Raw genomic sequence first — 17273 nt, 5'->3', positions numbered from 1 at the left:
GACTCTTTGCCATGGAATCATGTGTGTCCTCATATGCCTCAAATGTATAGCCTCAAATGCCATATATGTACTATTTATACACCTCTTTGGAGACATGCAACCATAATCTTTGTTGCCTTTACAAAAATTCAGGACTCAGCATCGTGTGTGTGTGTGTGTGTGTGTGTGTGTGTGTGTGTGTGTGTGTGTGTGTGTGTGTGTACACTCACACACACCCCTCTGTATGGGGCTGGGGCCTTTGTGAGGTGAGCTTCATTTGATCCACCTTCTTTTAGTGAGTTTATTTTTCTCTCTCAACTGGAAAATCACATTTGATCAGCTGTAGAGAGCAATCAGATACTGAAACATTGAGATTTTGCCCAGGAGGCAGCCCAGCAGAGCTGGTATGGGTTCTCTCAGGCGAGAAGGGACTGGTGACGGCTTGGGGGGTGCATACCTCAGCCCCTGGAGCAATGACTTAAGGGGACACAGATGGGGAGAGGGAAATAAACTTGCCACAAAACAGAATGGGAAAAGTCATACTATGTTGGGTGCCCAAGGACTACACCCCCTACCCACATCCCCTACACTGTGCTGGGTTTGGACTGAAACATCCATAGGCCTCAGTGTCTCCTTCACTCATTTATTTATTTGTCTGTATGTCTGTTTGTTTGTTTTACAAGAGCATTGCTCAGCTCTGGCTTATGGTGGTGCTAAGAATTGAACCTGGGACCTTTGATGCCTCGGGCATGACAGACTTTTGTATAACCATTATGTTGTCTCACATCCAGCCTTACTCCTCTATGGTAAAATGTGAGTGAGTGAGTGAGGTGCCCACACCCTCTGCTGCTGGAGCATGCTGTGAGTGGTGGGTGGTGTCCTGCACTGGGCAGTAGACTCTGTCCTGCTCTCCTCCTCATGTCCTCACTGCTATCCATAGTCCCTCCCAGGGGCCTTGAGGAGGTGGATCTGCAACAGCTCTGGACCTCTCCCCCATGGACCTTCTGGGGCTACAGATAAGTTTATAAACCCAAACTCTCCCCAGACATCTTACCTGCTGCTGCTCATCCATTGACTCTGGGTGCTCTTCCTGCTGCTTCAGCTCTGGGCTACACCCCCCCCCCCCACACACACACACACATACACACACAGGGGCATGTATGCCACAGAAGGTTTGGCACTACCCACCAGTGCTCCATAATCTCTTGTTTCCTCTGAAGACTCCAGGGTTCTGTGGGAAGGTATTAGCAGCTAGGGTAGGTGCATGGGTGGTGTGCCTTTCCTTGCAGGACTCCAAAGACTTCTTCATAATCCACTGTGTTCTTCTTAAAAATTTGTATTGATTATTTATTGGATAGAGACAGAGAAAATTCGACAGGGAAGGAGGAGTTAGTGAAGGGAAGAGAGAGACACCTGCAACACTGTTTCACCGCTTGGGAAGCTTTCTACCTGAAGGTAGGGGGACTGGAGGCTTGAACCCAGATCCTTGTGCATTGATACTCAACTAAGTACTCCACTGCTCAGCCCCCCCCCCTTTTTAAAGAGTTATTTAACTCATTTATTTTATGAGAGGGAAGGAGGGGAAGCGGTACTCAGGCGTCTGTAATTCTGGAAGGGAATCTGAAACGGGACCTCATACTTCTAAATCCAGAAACCAGTATGCTTCTTAAAGTTCCCCAAGGTGATTTAGCTGGACCTTTTCCCCAAAACTATTTATTCACAGGAAGCTTTTTCTCCCCATATTGCCTAATAACACTTTCCAGAATACAGCTGGGGGAAGCAGTTTGGGAGATGCCATTTGCAAGTCTGTGAAAATAATCCTTAAGGAACTAGCTCACCCAACAAGTCATATCAGCAATTTTTTTTTCAGGATTTCTATGTAATGTATTATCTCAGGCCCGTTGGTGCACTGGAGTCTTCCACCTCTATTTCGTTCTATGATAAAGGCACGGAGGCTACGTTTGACATTCCTGCAAGGCTTTCGCTTCTGTGGTGGGGAAACTGTGTCCCAGGAGTGCTCTCTGAGTGGACACAGTCCTTCATAGCTTCATAGCTGCTAAACTGACATTTAGATTCCAGGTGTCACCCGAGCAAACCCCAAGTGTCACATTTACTAGGATGCTGAGACAAGGGTCACTTGTGTCCTGCAGGCTGACCCCTGGCTGCTCACCTTGTTACAAGGAGGTCTCCTATTTTGCCACTGCCTGAGGAGAAAACTTCCACTTCTTGAACAGTTCTAGAAGGGGGAGGATTGAGGAGAGAGGAGAGGAGAGAAGGGAAGGGGGCACAGGAAATGCCCTGCGTTCTGTGGGCAACTTAGAGAAGCAAAAGATGCCAACAGTCCCAACATCTCTGTGAGTTGGGGGTGAATAACAGATTTCCACCCACTCCAGGTGTAACGAATATGTGCTTCCCAAAGGGAGTGCGTGAGGATGGTGATACTGTGCGTACTTAACACTAAGTGTACATTGTACTCAAAGTGCATCCCAAGTCCTTTATTACTGGGGAAACTTAAATGGCCCTTAGAGACCCTGAGGGTGGAGACATGAGCTTCTGACTCTGCACAGCAGCATTTGACCTTGGGCATGGTCCTGCGGGCTTTAGACTGCTGTGTACTCAAGTAGCATAGGAGGATGGAGCCGGGGGTTCAAGACAATGGGGACAGATGGGAGAGTGGATACCCTTTCTCCTTTTTCAACACTTTTAAAGTATTTGTTTATTTAATTTTATTAGAGAGAAATTGAGAGGAAAGGAGAGGGAGAGAGTGAAAGAGAAAAACCTGTGGCACTGCTTCATTGCTCATGAAGCCTACCTCCCTCCCCCGCCCCCCAAGATGAGGACAGGGGCTCAAACCCAGGTCCTTGTACATTGTATCATGTACACTCAACTGGGTGGGTATGTATTCATCTGGACACAAAAGTTGTTTTTCTTTTTTTAGTGTACTCATCAAATTGTGCCATGGCAAACATTGTTTTATTCCAGAGTGTTTCCATCATCCCATGAAGCAATCCATCCACCAAACAGTCACTCACCACTCCCCCATCTGCCCCCACAGTCCATGGCAAGTGAATCTATGGAGCACTTCATCGAAATGAAAACATTTGAGAGTCTGTCACTGCTTCCTTTTCCTTATCACAATGCTTTTGAGGTTGCCTTTTTTTTTTTTTGCCTCCAAGGTTATCACTGGGGCTCAGTGCCCACACTATGAATCCTGGGAGCCATCTTTTTGTCAGCATTGCTATTGTTACTGTTGCTGTTGTTATTGTTGTTGTTGCTGGGTAAGACAGAGAGAAATTAAGAGAGGAGGGGAAGACAGAGAGGGGATGAGAAAAAAAAGACATCTGTAGATCTGTTTCACCACTTGTGAAGCGACCTCTGCAGGCGGGGAACCAGGGGCTCGAACCGGGATCCTTGTGCCAGTCTTTGCACTTCACACTATGTGCACTTAACCAGGTGCGCTACTGTCCAGCCTCATTGAGATTTTTTTATGCTATAAGATATATTTTCTTTATTTATTTTTTAACCAATTAACATTTCTCTTGCTGGAGATATCAGGTTTTGTTTCTCTGTTCACCAGTTGATAGACATCCCCCCTACTTTTTAGCTAATATGAATAATAAATGGCATTTGTGTACAGGTGTTTACGTGCACATATGCTTTTAGTTGTCTTGGGGTTGGAATTGAAATTTCGGAGTCAGATGCTGACTCTGTGTCAGTCATTCTGAAGGACTGGAAATCTGTTCTGAGAACTGACTGAATCTGTATTACCATCATTAATGTTTGAGGGTTCCAACGCTACATATCACCCTCAACACTGGCTGTTGTCTTTCTTAAAAGTTGGGACAGAAGGTGATTTGATGGTCTCTGTCTTCTTTTGAAACTCACTTTAGTGGGAGGTTAATGGTTTGCCATATAGTTGTTGACACGTGGGTACAACTTCTCATCTCCCCATGAAAGCTGTCTGTATAACACTCTCAACACCTAACTTAGGCCCTGTCCCACTTCATGCACCAGGACCCCAAACACCCTCTGTTCCTTCCCTTCTTCTCTTCCCCCCAGCAAGGGCTCTGAGAAAGGCAGAGAAAGATCAGTGGACACTCAGAAGCAATGGAAACAACTTTTAGGTGGCCTGAGTGTCAGGAAATCTTCCAGAGAATGACATGGCAGCTTCAAAGAGTGCATAAAGGGCTGAGGATTCAGACTGGCTGAATTTCAGGGAGGGATTATATGGCTTTATCCAAGAGTTCACATTTAAGGGAGGCACAAAGATAGGCAGGAGATCATGTATACAATCTGAACATCTGTGGAGTTTTCAATGCTGGGCTTAGGGTGGTGGTGGTGGTAGAAATCTAAAGCATTTTGGACACCTCCTCATGTTCTGACCCTGTTTCTTTTGAGGTTCTAGAGGACAGCTTCAGAAAAAAAGGAGGAAGGGGCTCCCCTCGGCAGTTTCTGTTTGTTATGAGCAGGAAAACTGCCAGCTCTAGATGCCATCTGTATGCAGATGAGTCCAGAACTGACATCTTCAGCTGGACCTGAGCTCCAGAATCCTGTATGTACCTGCTGACTCCACAAGTCAAATGACTAACAGGCATTTCAATCTCTGTGCCCTGTCACTCTGAACCATCCCAATACAGGGCATCACTTTTTTTTTTTGAATCAACAAAGTGCTGTCCTTCTGGTTCCCTTTTCTAAACACCTGCCCCTGCCTACCTTGCAGTCCCTCAGAATCCTGTCATCCCTGCTACCTAGAGAAAAACAATCCTGTCTCTGCCATGCTCCATCTCCACTCAGAGATTGGACAAGCTTGCCGTTGGTTTTCTCTCTCCTCCTTCTTCTCCTTTTAATGCACTTCCTTTTAAATATTATTTATTTTGAATAGAGACAGAGAGAAGTTGAGAGGGAGAGGGAAGAGGGGGCAACACCTGTAGCACTGCTTCACCACTCATGAAGCTTTCCCCCTGGCAGGTGGGAACTAGAGGCTTGAACCTGTGTCTTTGTTCACTATAATGTATGCACTCAATCTGGTGTGCCACCACCAGGCCCCCAGTTCTCCCTTTCTTTATAAAACCAAACTCCTGCGACTGAAAAAATAGCTCAACTAGGAAAGCATCAGTTTTACAAGTCTGAGGTTCCCTGATGCTGCATGTGTCAGAGCAGTGCTCTGGTCCTTTCTCCTAAATAAATAAATGCATCTTTAAAAGATGGTAAGACCTGGAAGTCGGGCGGTAGTGCAGCAGGTTAAGCGCATGTGGCGCAAAGTGCAAGGACTGGCAGAAGGAACCCGGTTCAAGCCCCCGGCTCCCCACCTGCAGGGGGCGTCGCTTCAAAGTGGTGAAGCAGGTCTGCAGGTGTCTATCTTTCTCTGCCCCTCTCTGTCTTCCCTTCCTCTATTTCTCTCTGTCCTATCCAGCAACAATGACATCAATAATAGCTACAACAATAAAAAACAACAAGGGCAACAAAAGGGAATAAATAAATGTTTTTTAAAAATTAAAAAAATAGAGAAAAGAAAAAAATGATAAGACCTATCCTCCCCACCTCTCTCTCTCCCTCCCCCCTCTCTCTCTCTATTTCTGTCTTTACCAGAGCACTGATCAGCTCTGGCTTATGGTGATGCAGAGGATTGAGCTTGGGACTTTGGAGCCTCAGGTATGAGAGAATAATAAGGTGAACCACTTAGCTCCAACAGTTGTTTGCCTAAGGCCTATCTCTTTATCTTTCCACCAAGGCTGATGCCAAGTCAAGACATCATGTCATTTCATGTATGGACACTGCAGTGTAGATCTCTGAAAGATACGGATGATGTGATTATCACAGTTAAGTAATTTTTTAATGATTTAATTAACCTCATCAAATATCTAGTGAATTTCCTGAGTGTCTCCATTTCTGTGTTCACAGTTGTTGGAATCAGGCTCTTAAATTTCAATTCTTGGATTAGAGAGATAGCTCACTGTATAGGTCATTTGCCTTGCTACGTATAAGGTTCAGGTTCAAGTCCCAGGTTCACAAGGGAGTGTCACAGCACTAAAGTTAGCTCTAGTGCTGTGCTATCTCACTGCTTTCTTTATTTTTCAGTCTGAAGAATAATTCATCCTAGAAGTAGCAAAATTGTAAATGCATGAGGCTCCAGTTCTGCCCCAACACAAATAAATTTATTATTATTATTATTTGTTGTGAGTCTCTTTTAACTTATAGTTCTCTTGTAAACTCTCTTTCTCTCTCTTTTAAATCTGTTTGGTGGAGGAAACAGGTATTTTGTCTTATAGAGTGAGTGTCCTGTATGTAGTTTAAGACTGCCATTGCCTCTGTCACCCACTTTTCCTGTAATTGGGAACTCAGAGGCTTAATAAGACTCAGGTTTGCTCTTGGAAAAATTCTTGAGTCTCTTTTTCTCTCATGAGGAGGCACTCTGTGATGGTTGGCAGCCTCTGTGATGATCAAGTATTGATTATTATGACCCAGATAGTGGATTCCATCAGAGTTTCCACAGTGTTACTATTCTAATTTCCACCTTCTTTCTGGACACGACAGCTGAAATGCTCTTACAAGGAGAAACTTACTTTGCTGATGAGTTGGTTGCTCCAGGATGTAGTCTAGTTGCTTGAGTCGAGGCAGATAAATGCTTGCTTCTTTCTTTTGGTCAGTTTTCAAAATAGCCCTATATCTCTTACATCCTGTAAATCTGCCAAGGACAGTTTCATTTACTTTAAGTATCACAATGAGTTAATGTATTTAAATGTACTGGATGCATTTCAATCAATAGATGTTTGTTGAATGGATTAATAATTGAATAATCTCCAGTTAAGAACTTTCTATAGGCTTTCCCTTCTCTCTCTCTTTCTTTCCCAGTCTTATATTTCAGATTTTAGATGTAAAACAACTGCATGCTCCCCACCCCCCTAAAGTTAACTCTGTCTACTGATTGATTACTTAGCATCATGGGGTTCAGTAGAATAATGACAACTTGGGCCCTGATTTCAGTGATGTTCTTATTCACCTGCTGCTGACCAGAATGGTCACAGATTATTGTATTTGATAATTATCAAAAAACCCAGTGATGCATTTCCATGTGAGAAGGTGCTGGTCACTCACTTAAGAATAGCACAGTGACCCAGGTTTGGTCCAGGTTCCAGTGTTCTAGTCTTAGGTCAGCATCCTCTTCAGTGGACCCTCAGTTTTCCCATCTGCACAGGTAGAATGGACACTTGGTGTTCCCAGCATCCTTAAGTTTTGGGAGCTTGGGGCCAGGCAGTAGCACACCGGTAGAATGCTTATAGTAAGTATTGTGCATAAGGACCTGGGTTCAAGCCCCTAATCCCCAGGGGAAGATTCATAAGCAGTGAAGCAGTGCTATAAGTATCTCTCTCTCTCTCTCTCTCTCTCTCTCTCTCTCTCTCTCTCCCTCTCCTTTCCCTGTCTCCTCCTTCCCTCCTAATTTTTCTTTGCTGCTGTCCAATAAATCAGTATTAAAATCAAGAAAAATAAAAAAGTTTTGGGAGCTTGCTTCCTCAATAGGACAGGGGACTGCTATGTAAAAGCCACACAGACAGGCAAACCATGTCAGGGAGCAAGAAAGGCAGCGAAGGACTGTATGTTTAGTGATGGGGAGCTGGGGGGACTGGGGGGCAAGCGGAAGTGGAATCCCTAGGCAAGGGGGAGAATTCACCACATGTCATCTAGCCCTCAACTGAGAGGGATGGTGGCTGAATTACATCTGTGCTTTCATGTTATTTAAAAAATAACATTGTGGTGGGTGGAGTTCTGGTGGAAGCAGTGGTTATCCTCCAGGCTAGGGAAGATTTCTGGGTGTGTTCATCAGTCTGAAGGAAGAAACAGTGAGTGCTAGTTGCAGAGAGTTGAATTTATTTATTTATATTTTTAAAGAGATTTTATTCATTGATGAGAGAAGGGGGTGCACTAGGGAGAGAGAGAGAGAGAGAGAGAGAGAGGCAGGCAGAACATGACACATGCAATACTAGGGATCCAACTTGGGAATTCTTGCTTGAAAGTCTTATGCTAAGGGCCAGGCAGTGGTACACCTGGTTGAGCGCACATGCTACCATGCACATGGACCCAAGGTCAAGCCCTCAGTCTCCACCTGCAGGAGGGAAGCTTCACAAAAACAATGAAGCAGTGCTGTAGATGTCTCTCTGTCTCTCCCCTTTCATCTCCATTTTCCCTCTCAATTTCTCTCTATCTTATCAAAGTAGACAAATAATAATAAGTATATATATATATATAAAGGAGAGTTTGATACTTTATCCACTGTGCCACCTCCCAGGCCCCAGGAATTTGTTCTTAAAGCATGGTCCCCCAGAGCATGGCAATCTGGCCACCCCACCTCCAGTGATGCACTGCTTCCTGCCAAGGCTGCTCGCATGACATCAGTTAACCCCTCCCCACCACCCTTTCTGGAGACACAGGCAGCTTTGCCAACCAAGCCAGTAGCCCTGCCCGTCTGGGAATTCAGAGAGTCCGCTGGCATTTCTCCCTGGTCTGCCGCAGAGTTCGATTGCCCAGAAATCAATCAATAGTGGGCATTATGTGTGCTTGCTGCTGAGCTGTTGTCTGCACACGGCCCTCCAATCACAGAAACCCTGCTGCCCCAGCTCTGCCAGTGGGCAGCGTAGGTCCCCAGAGAGAAGATCAGTCTATCGGGTGACCGTATGGATCTGATGAGGCACCAAGAGGTGATGACAGGTGTCTTGTCCCTACTGCTAGCTGCTAAGAGCTAGGAGTGGAGGGGGCTTTTTTGTGATTTAATATTGGCTTATAAAATTACAAGATGACAGGGGAACAATTCCAAAACATTCCCATCACCGAGTTCTGTGGCCCCATTCCTTTCACTTGAAACTGGAGTAATTCTCCCAAGGTCACAGATATGAGTTGACTATTATTTCTGTAACAATCTATCTGCCTTTTTTTTTTTTATTTTGCCTTATCTTCCTTTTTAAGTCACACCTACATTTATTTCTACCTCCAAATGTCTTTCCTTTTTCTTCTTCTTCTCTCTCTGGGTCCTGATGGAATTGGAATTAAGAGCCCTTCCCCTAACGTTTCTCCCTCTCTGGAAATATGGTCCAAAATTCTTTTGGGGGTATATAAGGTGTTTGTCTTGCTTCTGTAATTGGTAATCTGCTGCATGGGTGTTGGTAGGTTGATCCATACTCTCTCTGACCTGTTTCTATATTTCCATAATGGGGTAGAGCACTGGACAGGTGAGGTTCTGGACACATTGGTGAAGTCATTTGCCCAGACAGTTTAGGATGAAATCATAATAGCATCTTGCAACTTGGCGGCTGAAAGGCAGTTGAGATATTAAACAGGACAAAATGTTTAATAATGGAGAGGTTTTTTTTTTTATGAACCAGGCAAATAATGGAGTATAATACATCGTGCACGGCTTCTCTCACCTCCTCTGCTAGTCTTCAGGGGTGAAAAGAGAGGCTGCTATCCTCTGTCCACCCCCACCTGCTTCTGAGTTCATCTCCATCCTTTCTATCTGCCACGAGGACAGTGGGCAGCCCATTTTCAGGGGAAAGGCTGCCCCTCAACCACAAGGACACTTGCTGGGCCAGGAGCCCCTGGCTGTCACCTTGGCCCTCCCTGGTAGCACTGGCTTTTCTCCCTGTCTGGGGAGGAATATACAGTTAGATCACATTGGTGGCTGGATTCTACTCTAAAGACATAGTTCCTAGTGTTTATTTGAATATAAGGGACAGAGTATGGCATTTGTATGAGTGGGGATCCACAACTAAGAAAGACAAACTAAGACCCTTTCCTCACACCATGCAAAGATAGGAAATGCAAATCAAGTTAAATGGAAAAACCAGCGTTTTTAAACATATTGGGAAAAATGTAACCTTAGAGATAATATTTCTTAGCTAGGACTCCTAATCCATAGCAGAGGGAATTGAAGGACTGGGTTTCACTAGAATATAATACTTTTACAAATTAGCAGCCCAGGAGGTGTTGCATAAAGAGTAGAGCATCCGACTTGTGAGCATGAGGTCTTGAGTTCAATTCCTGGAATCACAGGGTTATCACTCAGGCTCAGTGCCAGCACTATGAATTCACTGCTCCTAGAACCCATTTTTTCCATTAAAAAATTATTATCAGATGGGATAGAGAGAATTTGAGAGAGGAGGGGGAAGTAGAGAGGGAGAGAGAAAGACACCTGCAGACCTGCTTCACCACTTGTGAAGCAGTTCCCTGCTGGTGGGGAGCTGGGGGCTCAAACCCAGATGATTGCACAGTTCTTTGTGCTTGGTATTATGTACACTTAACTGAGTCCTGATGGAATTGGAAGGCAGAGCCCTCCAGTCATCTTCCCCTAACATCTCTCACCTTCTGGGAGTATGGACCACAAATTTTTGGGAAGTGCAGAAGGTGGGAGTTCTGACTTCTGTAACTGCTTCTCTGCTGAACGTGGGCATTGGCAGGTGGATCCATACCCCCAGCCTATTTCTATCTTTCTGTAGTTACCCTCAGCTTTAACCCATGCTATGGTTTACATGCAGGCATTTACAGCAACATTGTTCATGAGAGCCCAAAGTGAAAGCAATACTGATGCCCTATTAGCTAAAGAATGGATGATCAGTAAAATATAAAATTTCCATATGGATTAGCCACCAATCCAACAATACCAAGGAGTGTAGTATGGTTCATGGTACAATATAGGTAACCCCAAAGAAAGAGCATACCGAGTGAAAGAGGCAGATGCAGAGACAATATAGAATGAGGCTAGGAAGTAGCTAGAAAAGAGCAGCCATCAAAAGAAATGGAGTATAGGTCAAGGGCTGGCTGATTGAGGTATGGGAGCAGTTACAGACTGCATGGCTGTGAGGAACTTGAGGAGTGAGTGATGCATTCTAAGCTCAGATGGTGATGATGGAATGCATAAATTCCACTGAACTGTACACTGCCAATATTGTGTGTGGTTTTGTTATTAATACCTCCACATAGTTGCTTATGGAAAGAAAAAAGAAGGGAGGATTATTTTTTGTCAAAGAATCACCTAGAAGAGGGGGTGGGTGGGTGCAGGGCCTCTTAGAATAAGACTAGACAAGGGTCTAGACCAAGGCAGTGACAGAAGTCAGAGGAGGTCTCACAAGAGCTTAATATGTGACTATGACATGACATGGTGACAGTTAGATGAGAGGGAGGGGGAGGAGGGTTGATGACATTTGATTGTGGACTGTCCAGAGGAGGTATCCTCTAGTCAAGGGAAAAAAACTAAACACTACAAGCTAGAGAGATAGCATACTGGTTCTGCAAATGATTTTCTTTTTTATTTATTTATTTATTTATTTTTTATTTTTTTATTTAAGAAAGGATTAATTAACAAAACCATAGGGTAGGAGGGGTACAACTCCACACAATTCCCACCGCCCAATCTCCATATCCCACCCCCTCCCCTGATAGCTTTCCCATTCTCTCTCCCTCTGGGAGCATGGACCCAGGGTCATTGAGGGTTGCAGAAGGTAGAAGGTCTGGCTTCTGTAATTGCTTCCTCGCTGAACATGGGCGTTGACTGGTCGGTCCATACTCCCAGTCCTGCAAATGATTTTCATGCCAGAAGCTCAGTGGTCTCATGTTCAATCCCCAGCAATACCATAAACCAGAGCTGACCAGTGCTATGGTAAAATAAATAAATAAATAAATAAATAAAGGACCAGCTGGTAGCACACCTGGTTAAGTGCATGTATTACCAGTCATGAGGACCCAGGCTCAAGCCCCCATTCCTCAGCTGCAAAGGGAAGCATCAAGTGTTTTTCTTTGTTTCTTTCTCTTTCTTCCTTCCTTTCTTTCTTTCTCTCTTTCTCCCTCCTTCTCCCTTCTTCTCTGTCTTTTCCTCCCCTCTCAATTTCTGTCTGTCCTATCAAAAAAAAGGGAGAAAGAAAGAAGGAAAGAAAAGAATGAAGGAGGGAAGGAAGGAAGGAAGGAAGGATGGAAGGATAAGGAAAAATGGCCACTAGAAGTGATGGATTTGTCTTGCAGGCATGAAATCCCAGTGATAACCCTAATGGAATTTTTTGTAAAAAAAAAAAAAATCTAATGAAAAAACAAAAGAATGAAAAGAAAAGGAAGGGAAAAAAGGGAGAGGAGAGGGAGAGGAGAGAGGAAGAAAGAGAGGAGGTAGAAAGAAAGAAACAGAGGAAAGGAGGAGGGAAGGGACAGAGAGAAAGACAACGACCCCTAGAGGATGTAGCCTCCAGGCCAGGGCTCTGATCTCAGCAGGAAATGCATGGAATGGGGTTGAGAATAATTGGGGTTCAGTAGGGCTCACCACTGTCACTAGGAGCTCCTTTTCCCCAACTTAGGGAAGGCCAGGTCAAAGATACTGGTTTCCCACCTGCTATTCTCCTGGCTCTTCAACTTGAGCATTTAGTCATGCATGTAGTAGGCAAGAGTTTGAGCCAGACGAGTCAATTAAAGCATATACATCAGGGTGTAGGAGACAGCACACCTGGTAGAGAGCAAACTTTACCATGAGTGAGGTCCAGAGTCTGAGTTCCCTGGGCACCACAAGGGAGCACCTGCATGGGAGAAGCTTGATGACCAGGGGAGCAGTGCTATGGGGCCTCTTCTCCCTCCTTCCCTTCCTCCTTTCTTTCCTCTTCTGTAACTCACCGTCTCTGGTGGCCCTGGTCTCCCTAGGTCCCCAGTTCCACCCTGAGGCCCTTTGCATCCTAAGACACAGCTGATAAAGCAACTTAAGGACAGTCTGTAGTTGCAGACCCAGGAGAGAAGGTATAATCTCTGCCAAGCGCTCTCCTCCCTCTCCTTCCAAGGGAAAGAGTTATTTATGATTCTTTCAAAGCTAATAGATATGCCAACAAAATGAAATAAAAGTAAAGGAGGAAGAGAGAGAGACCCTAAAGCGTCTATAATTTGAATGGCTTTTTCTCCCCCTGTGTGAAAAAGCGACAGTTCGTTGCAAAATATTTGTCTTCATTACGGCTGGTCTGGTTATTGATGGAGAAGCCTTGCAGACTAATAGGAAAATCTCTGCAGGAGGCCTGCTTCCAGATGAGCTGAGTGTTCACCTTGCCTTCCACATGCTCACTCGCTTGGGAAGCAGGGCCTTTCATTTCAGGAGGAAGGGACAGGAGGGGGCTGGCTGACCTGTGGCTGCTGCCCAGCCGGAGCAGGTGCCTCATGGAATTGAAGCTTTGTTCCAAGTCAGGGTAAATCTCCTTGAGGCAGCCTTGGCCTTGTGCAACATCTAGGGTCCAAGCTTGCTGGAGACACATGCCTTGTGGCTGACTGATAGATGAATTGCTTTGAGTGTGAGCAAGGTTCACAGCATCTGCAGATCTACCACCCTACATGGGTGGTGGGATTCTTTTTTTTAAATTTATTTATTTATTTAAGAAAGGAGACATTAACAAAATCATGGGGGGGGTACAACTCCACACAATTTCCACCACCCAATCTCCATATTCCATCCCCTCCCCAATAGCTTTCCCATTCTCTATCCCTCTGGGAGCATGGACCCAGGGTCATTGTGGGTTGCAGAAGGTGGGATGTCTGGCTTCTGTAATTGCTTCCCCGCTGAACATGGGCATTGACTGGTCGATCCATACCCCAGTCTGCCTCTCTCTTTCCCTAGAAGGGTGAGTTTCTGGGGAAGCTGAGCTCCAGGACGCATTGGTGGGGTCTTCAGTCCAGGGAAGCCTGGCCGGCATCCTGATGGCATCTGGAACCTGGTGACTGAAAAGAGAGTTAACATACAAATCCAAACAAATTGTTGAAGAATCATGGACCCAAAGGTTGGAATAGTGGAGAGGAAGTGTTGCGGGGGGGGGGGGGGTACTCACTGCAAACTCTAGTGTACTACTGCTTTCAGGTATATATTTGCCCTATTTTATGGATACCTGTGAACATATGCTCTACCTCCTGGAACCTGGTCTATATCTAGGTTTTGGGACTTTGTTAGGAAGTGAACCACCTGGGATGGAATTAGAGAATACTATGAAAGGAAAGGTCTCACCCGAGTAATGAAGCTGAAGGGTTGTCATTCCACACCTGAAGTCTCTGGACACACTGCTTCCACACTCTCTAAAGTGAAGTGAAGTGAAGTGAAGTGAAGCATGCTGGAGTGGCACTCGTTGCGTTGATTAGGTTGCGATCAGAGGATGCAATATTATTTGATAAGAATTGAGAGAAGCATACGGGAATGTGGGCCTTACCCTAGTGTCCCAGGACTGGGGGAAGTTTAGGCTTTATAGTGGAAATGTGAGGTTCCTGCTGTCTTATGACGTCTGTGGGCTCTGAAGATAGAGCAAGCTTCTCTTCCTGGCGGAGGGCCCATCTCCTTCCCTCCCCTGGGACCCTCTGCCTATCCCACCTACAAAGCAGTGCCACAACCTACCCCTGAGAAGGCTCCCCTACAGCTCATTTTGTGATTCTGTATAAAAGGGGAACAGAAGGACCAGGTGGTGACACACCTGCCTAAGTGCATGTTATTGTATATAAGGACTCGGGTTCAAGCCCATGGTGCATACCTGCAAGGGGGAAACTTTAGAGAGTGTGGAAGCAGTGTCACCTGGTGTCTCTATCTCTTTGCCTTTTCTTTCCCTCTCAATTTCTCTCTAGCTCCATCGAAATCAATAAAGATGGGGTACATAAACGTCTAAGTATCTTTTATCACGATGAATGTTCTAGAAGCTCAGATTAGCATCGATGGGGAACTTGCATTCCTGTACAAAGGTAAAGTGAGTCTCGTGTGTGTGTGTGTGTGTGTGTGTGTGTGTGTGTGTGTACACAGGAGTAAACAACAAAGAATCTTTCTTAGTGCCATTGCCCCCATATTGCAGGAAAATCCACCAAAGCTGAGAGGGGTTGCGATGGGTCTTGTCTGTGACCTCCCAGGTGGCAAGGGCTAAGGCATGAGTTCTGGAATGCTGGGCATTTTCAAAATCAACACATAGGCTGAGTTATGCTACTTTGTTGCCATCTGAGGTGACAGGTGGTGACAGCCATGAGCAGACAAGTCCAGGGAGGGCTGAGCTGTCCTGTTGGGTGGCCTCAGCAGCAGATGAACACACCAGGTGCCAAGGATAGACCTGAGGTTGAGGAATTCCTCCAGGGGGAGCTCAGCCTGTCTTCCTGAGCTCTTGGCTTGGACTCAGGACTTTACAACCACATCTCATAAACTGGGACAATGTGACATTTGGCCACTGACTTAGATGAGTTATTAGGGTAATTTAGAGCCCCTACATGCTGGTGTCCAGAGCAGAGGGAGCTTGGCAAGCTGTTTTTTCCCCCTCCATGTTGGAATTAGTCACCCCTGGGACCCAGCAAGAGGAGAAAAGGTCTTGGGGGCCTGCATTTGTCATGTCCTGCCTGAGATGGCACCTGCAAGTCTGGGCAAAGGTGACATGACAAAGCCTGGTGGGGGCAGTTCCTCAGGACTCCCAGGGCTGCTTAGTTCTCCCAACACACAGTCCTCCCAACTGCATAAGAGGGCGTTGTCGCCTGCCTCTGACACCTGGGTTGATAGTCACCCTTTTCCTTGTGTCCATCTTGGCTTAATTGTACACCCCCTTTTCCACCTCAGGCCTCTTCCCTTCCCCCAGGGATTGCTGAGGGTTTGAAATGATGGTCTTTAATCATTTCTTAAGTGACCAGTCGAGAAATCATTTCTTAATGCCATGCCCACAAATTAAATCATAAATCCACACTGAGCCTTGCCTGGGCAGGACTGATTGGGAGGCAAGAGGAGGCCTCTGTAGGAAAAAGGTATCAGCATACAGCACGAGGAAAAGCCAGGGCCTTGAGTGGCAGAGAGAGGCCTGGTCCCCACTGGCTGTACTTGGCAGCTGACAGATCATCCCCCGAGTGGGGCTGGCACCACAGACTCAGATTCCTTCTCATGGTTTGGGAGGTGGGAAGCAACAGATCAAGATGCCAACAGCTCTGGCATCTGGTGAGAAAGCCTGCTTTCTGGTCTGCAGAATACCTAAATCTTCTGACTGAGTCCTCACATGCCCTTTATTCAAGAAAAAAAAAAACCCTTTATTTATTAATGAGTGAGGCAGAGAACTAGCTCATCACTCTTCTTTATCTTCTCGAAATACCTCCATCTCTTCTAGGTTGTCCAGTTTATTTCTATAGAGATGTTCATAATATTCATGTATTATGACTCTTTTATTTCCACATTTTTGGTTGTCATTTCATCTCTCTCGTTCCTGACTGTTTTTAATCATAGCTTCCTTTCTGTTTCTTTTTGTGAGTCTAGCCCCCTAGCCAGTAGTTTTATCTATTTTATTTATCCTTTCAAAGAATCAGACCCTGGTTTCATTAATCTTTTGTATTGTCTGTCTGGATTCTATTTAATTATTTTTTTTACTTGGATTTTTTTACTTTCTTCCTCTTGCTTTGGTCTCTTTGTTGCTGTTCCTTTACTATTTGACTCAGTTGTGATGGTAGATAGCTTATGTGAGATATTTACTGGTTTTTTCTTATAATTATTTTTATTTTATATTTATTTTCCCTTTTGTTGCCTTTGTTGTTTTTTTACTGTTGTTGTAGTTATTATTGTTGTTGTTATTGATATTGTCGTTGTTGGATAGGACAGAGAGAAATGGAGAGAGGAGGGGAAGACAGAGAGGGGGAGAGAAAGAGAGACACCTGCAGACCTGCTTCACCACTTGTGAAGCGACTCCCCTGCAGGTGGGGAAAGTGGGGAGCTGGGGTTTAAACCAGGATTCTTACACCGGTTCTTGTGCTTCGCACCAGGTGCGCTTAACCCGTTGTGCTACCACTGGACACCTGAGATCTTTACTGTTTTTTGATATGGGCCTATTGCTATAAACTTCCCTCTTAGGAAAGCTTTTGCTGTGTCTCACAGGGTCTGATAGTTGGTCTCTTTGTTTTCATTGTCCTCAAAGTAATTTTTCATTTCTTTTGTGATTTACTCATTGGTTCAGGGGTTATTCAGAGATTTACTCTTCAGTCTCCATAGGTTGGGTGCATTCCTTTTTTTTTTTTTTTTTGAGAGTATCACTCTTGACACATGTTGGGGATCAAACTCAAGACCTGATGCTTTAGAGATCAATGCCTTGTTCAATGTGCTCTGTCTTTAGCATTTATACTGAAGGGCAGGGGTGGAGAGGAAATTTCGTGCTTCTTTTCCTTTGTTTTTATTTTATTTATTTATTTTTACCAGAGCATTGCTCAGCTCTGGCTAATGGTGGTGCAGGGAATTGAGCCTCAGACATGAGTCTGGTTGCATAACCATTATACTATCTACTCACTGTCCCCTTCTTTCCTTTATTTGAGGA

The 17273-nt window shown here is 45.1% G+C and overlaps 1 protein-coding gene across 3 annotated transcripts in view; it reads left to right on the top strand.

The window, feature by feature from the left end:
- The window catches only part of EPHB1 (EPH receptor B1), a 528699-nt gene that overhangs the window by 296778 nt on the left and 214648 nt on the right, over positions 1-17273 (top strand). The window contains exon 1 of one of the 3 annotated variants that reach the window (XM_060196900.1): positions 5724-5798. The exons of the other annotated variants lie outside the window; for them this stretch is intronic. The gene's annotated coding sequence lies outside the window, so the exon portion shown is untranslated. Of the gene's footprint in view, positions 1-5723; positions 5799-17273 lie in introns of those variants that run through there. 3 annotated transcript variants of the gene reach the window in all.

Source organism: Erinaceus europaeus, chromosome 1, assembly GCF_950295315.1.
Source record: "Erinaceus europaeus chromosome 1, mEriEur2.1, whole genome shotgun sequence".
Classification (NCBI taxonomy): domain Eukaryota; kingdom Metazoa; phylum Chordata; class Mammalia; order Eulipotyphla; family Erinaceidae; genus Erinaceus; species Erinaceus europaeus.
This window is presented reverse-complemented; position numbering and strand designations above follow the sequence as displayed.